Genomic DNA, 5,112 nt, shown 5'->3' on the forward strand with positions numbered 1-5,112 from the left:
TTGATTCTCTTTTGAGTTTGGTGACACAGTTGGCATCCAACCAAAGACCAGCACTTCCATCTGCACCTGTTGCGCAGTTGTGTGCTATATGTCTTTTCACTGACCATTATACGGATGTCTGTCTTTCTTTGCACCATCCTATTGTTCTTGATGTGCCTCACGCTTATGCTATAAACATCTTTAACAACAGGCAACCACAAGAGCAAAATCAAAGGCAACAACAACAACCAGAGGCACCTGCTAAACATTGTACTTCTTCTGAGCCTACATTGTTTGAGTTATGGGGGCAGATGGGCACGTAGCACATTGAGGAACAGTCTCAAGCTTCAGAGAGATCACCATTTCAGATTGTTCAGCTTCCAGATGATATTAGTGACATCCACATAGGAGATGGGGAGCAGAGTCATGAGCTCACTACTATGCCACCTACTTTCCCACACTCCTATGTCCCCATTCTTGCACTTGAGGAGACTGATGAAGAATTGGAGGACCAGGCAGACATGAGCACCACATTTGAAATAGGTAGACCAGCTTCACCTTCCACCACTTTAGCCACATCTAGGGAAGTGGAGGTAAATATACCTATGATTGATTCTGAAGTTGATGATCATGTTGTTGATAGGTATGTTATTGATGATTGTATTGTTGATGAGCATGCTTTTAATTCTCCCTCTCTGCATGGTGAGAACCACTTTTTGCTATCACATATGAATGTTTGTTCTCCATGCACTGAATATGAATGTTGTTGATATAGTTTCTGCATTTGAAAGTGATTCATGTTCTGAGAGTATGTCTGAGGTTCAACATGTTACACTGGAATTGGGTGTTATACCTCTGCGTGTTATTTCTATAGAAACACATTGCACTAACCATGTTGCAGGAGGTACACATGAGTTTGATAAACAAACACCCACAGTGGAAGACAAGGGTGCCAGTATACACAACAGTTTCAAGATTAATTGGCACCAGCTGATCCCGCTCATCAACAATCATTGCTTCTTAGATCCAGCTGTGGAGGATATCTCCCTGCTCGATCAAATCTGGCGGATGAAGCAATTCCTCCTCAAGACTTCCTTGCTGAATCCAATGGTGGAAGACCTCTCCCTAAAAGTCCAAAATTGGCAACTTCCACCATGATCAAGGGAGTTCTTCTTTTCCCTTATCCCCATTTCCTTACTTTTATTGCCCTTGTCCTTGATCTGTTGATTGTTATGATTCTGATCTTATGCTTGTGACACATTGAGGACATTGTGTAGTTTAAGTGTGGTCTATTGGGGGAGACTCTGATTTTTCTTTGTTAGTTTATGTTTTCTGCATTAAATTTTTTGTTTTCTAGGTAGTTGTTGTTTTGTTTTGTGTACAGTTTTGCACGTTTCTCTTGATTTCTGGACTTTGATTAAGTTGTCAGTTTTTCTTTCACTTCATTGATACTCTGATTTATTGGAAATCCTTGCTTTTCTTTGCTTGGAAAAATGATTATGATGTTTGAGAGGGTGATCGATTGTGATAGAAATACCCTATGTGAGATTTGAGCCACTTTATGTTCTTTCTTGTGTGATTTGTCTCTTGATTGCTTGCACATATGCCTTGGCTTGACTCTTTTGATGATTCTTGATTGATATGCATGTTTGGAAGTGATAAAGGAAGTTTTGTTGTTGAGCCTCTCTAGCCAAATGAGCCAACCTTGTTGTGATCCTTTGATAACCCCTTTGAGCCTTTACTTTCCTCATTTCTTTGTTTTGAAGCTCATACACTAGCCCTAAGTGAAAAAACCATGATTACCTTAACCTTAGGGAATTTTGGAGCTTTGGGAATAAGTGTGGTCTCTTGGGAGATGGAGAGAATTGGCTAGTTGGTTCCTCTTCTTGTGTTGTTTTTGAGAATATGATATGTATCTTGTCTCTTAAAGTTGAGTTATGAAAAGAGAGAAAAGAAAGTAGACAAGATGAAAAAAAAAAGAAAAAAAAAATACAGAAAAATGAGAAAAATAAATTTTTTTGTGAATAATGGAGTTAAGAAGAAGATTGAATTAGAGGTTTTGGGTGTGTTTGAATGTGTTTACACTTGTTCCCCATTGCTCCTCTATTTCGCTTTGGTTTGTAACTTCTCATCCATATCATATCCACCCTTGTCCTTGGCCCCATTGCATCCATAAAAGGCCTTTTGATTTGAACATGCATATGTTTTGAGTTTTGATATTAGAGGCTTGCAAAGTCTGTTTGTGTTCGCTTTCTTGAGTGCATTGAGTTGACACTATTTATCCTAGACACTATTTATGTTCTTTTATGTTGCTTTTGCTTCCTTCACTTAGTTTTCTAGTCATTGTTTCTTTTGTAGTTGAGTTTCAATTTCCATAATCATTTACTCAAGCACAAATCAGATTCATGTATTGCATTGGTTACATGAATGAGTGTGAATTATCTTCTGCAACATGAACCAAAATACTCTACAGTGAGTTTAAAGCTTTATAGGATTTTTTCTTGTTTTTCTTGATGGCAATCTGTTTTTCTTATAGGAGATATTTCTTGTTTTTCTATCAAATTTTATAAAAGTCAGAATACGTTAGCTTTTTTAGTTTACTTACTAAACATAATAATTCACTTTTTGCATACTAGTTGCATATTAAAAATTCAGGAAAATGGTAATTTGAGAAAATAATTACAAGAGGAAAACAACCAGAAACAATATGATGCCTTGAGTTAGCTTCTAGGGTCCACTTATTATAGTATAAACCAGATTGCCACAACTTCAACTTTTATACCATAAAGACGAAAACTGATCTTCCTAATAAACTTTTAGCTGTCAATGCCACATTATTGGATCTAAGTTACAGTGACACCCCATGCCTCTGGGGTCTAAAACAAACCTCCCTACTCAGAAATGGTCTATATGAGAGATTAGTGAAGAGCTTGACATCAAGCCGAANCAAAGTGCTTTAAATATAACTGTTCATGATGACTGAACTTCTATTAGTATATTTAATCTCTAAGTCAAGAAATGGCCTCAAAGAATAACCTTATGACAGTTAGAACTTTGGCAGAAGAATCAACCTCTGGTTCCAATAACACAGTGTTATCANCAAATGGAGGTGCTGAAACGCCTTCCAGACCAACCATCAACCTCTTAATCTGTCCATCAGCGCTAGATACCAAGTGGCTAAGAATATAAACCATAATGGTGAAGGNGATCCCATCTTCAATGTTTCTTCATTCTCTCTCTAACTATTGGGTTCCTCAAGAAACCAAATCTAGGGTAAATTGAAGATAAATTATTGAAGCCTAATGTGTCTTAATTCTCAACCTATCCCCTTGGCAACAGTATTTCTGCTTAAGGTGTATAGAAGGCAATAGTTTTATACAAGATGTCTGCAATAAGCAGAAGAGAAGAGGGAGACAAAGGAGTGGTTCATAACAGGAGCTAGGTGCTAGAATCCACCGACTCTTGTATACAAGAAAATATTTAATATGAAGCATAAGCCTTTAGAAGGCCAACATTATTGGATTTATGAGATGAATATGATCTATTTCAGTTCANAGACTAAGACTGAATACACTGTTTGTAATAATTGGTCAGGTTTTATTGAGTTGTTGGCTGTGGTTTAATATATTTAAAAATTCAGTGAATACAGCTACAAAACTACTCTTTTATATGATTTTAGGAAGACTTTTATGCTGTTGTGGATTGAGCATACAAGATTGATCCTCTACGCTGTATATCAATGCATGGAATAACAGAGCGCTATCTATCTGGTCAGAAAGCTGATGCAGCAGGGTTTGTACGTGATTTACTTCGTGACCTAGAGTTTTGGATATCTATGCAGTTCAACCCTGTAGGTGACTAGCACCATGAGGAACACTATTTTGTCATTGCATTTGTAAATTGAAATGCTTACCTGATTTATTTAATTGGAAATGCTTTTGCAGTTTGTTGATGAAGCTTGCCATCAAATTGAAAGAAATGAAAAGGCTCAACGGGTGTCCTCTCATATATTCCCAGGTGAAATGAATTTTTTTAATTGTCCACTCCTCCAAAATAATAAGTTCTTTGTAATGATTGTAGTACAACACTTGTCTGCTACCCTTTCAGCCATTTATGCAAAGTTTGGAACATAGAAAGAGAGAAGTANAATAGTATCTCTAATGGCATGAAAGGATCTCAACATGGTATTTTTGTCTCTATTATAAATGTTACAGTAAAATTTCTCTATTCTGATACCTACCTTTTGCAAACTGCACTGGGTTAGTTCACTTTGGGTTCCTGAAATTACATGATTTTTCAATTTTTTCTTGGAAAATTTACTTTTCCGGTTGAGCTNACACACACACATTTGTAGTACAAGTTGGGCATGAATTTTAATTTTTTAAACTGTATTAAATTTGGTGTAAGATCAATGTATTAATTAGGTACAGTTCTATACTCAGATTGGTTAAAATCATTTCAATGGAGAATGATATTTATGAGATAAAGGTTTTGTTTTGGAAGCAATTAGAAGTTAGTGTTGCAATTTTTTCATTCTAGTATGTATTTATTTCAACTGTCAAGTCTCTCTTTGTGATTGATGCTAAATACTTCGGCAAATGTTTTGCATAGATTTGCAACCCTTGCAACTTGGAGCAGTACATCCAGGGTCAGTCTAGGGATTTGGTTGACCAAGCATATACAAAATTTGTAAGTGATTTGATAAAAACTGTATCCAGCAGATACCATCTTTGATGGAGAGTTGTTATTGCTGCAGCAGAGAGCTAAAGAGGAGAAATGAATGCAGCCATGGAGATTTTTTGCAGAGGAGCTAAGCATGGAGAAAAACCAATAATATCATTTTTTATTGTTGTTTTCTCTTTAACCCATTAGACAGCCAATTGTTGATTTTCATCTCCATGATTTCTGACCCAAAATCAACAGAGGGAGTATTTCATATTGTGGAGATAAAAACACTGAAAAACCTAATGTGAACACTTAAGAAACCCTAACTCTTGGATTGTGGATTTGGGAGCTAAAGATCATTTGACATACTCATTTCAACTCTTTCATTCTTATACCCTACCTCCAAGCAATAGGAAAACTATTGTTGCCAATGGCTCTTTAACTATAGCTGCAGAATATGCAGATATT

The 5,112-nt window shown here is 36.3% G+C and overlaps 1 long non-coding RNA gene across 1 annotated transcript; it reads left to right on the forward strand.

Moving 5' to 3' along the window:
- The first annotated feature begins 3,537 nt into the window (after nucleotides 1–3,537).
- On the forward strand, nucleotides 3,538–4,526 carry LOC111241044. Its single transcript, XR_002666757.1, has 3 exons — nucleotides 3,538–3,775; nucleotides 3,924–3,996; nucleotides 4,087–4,526. It is a non-coding gene; the product is annotated as an uncharacterized LOC111241044 (long non-coding RNA).
- Nucleotides 4,527–5,112: the final 586 nt, after the last annotated feature.

Source organism: Vigna radiata, unplaced genomic scaffold, assembly GCF_000741045.1.
Source record: "Vigna radiata var. radiata cultivar VC1973A unplaced genomic scaffold, Vradiata_ver6 scaffold_340, whole genome shotgun sequence".
Lineage (NCBI taxonomy): Eukaryota > Viridiplantae > Streptophyta > Magnoliopsida > Fabales > Fabaceae > Vigna > Vigna radiata.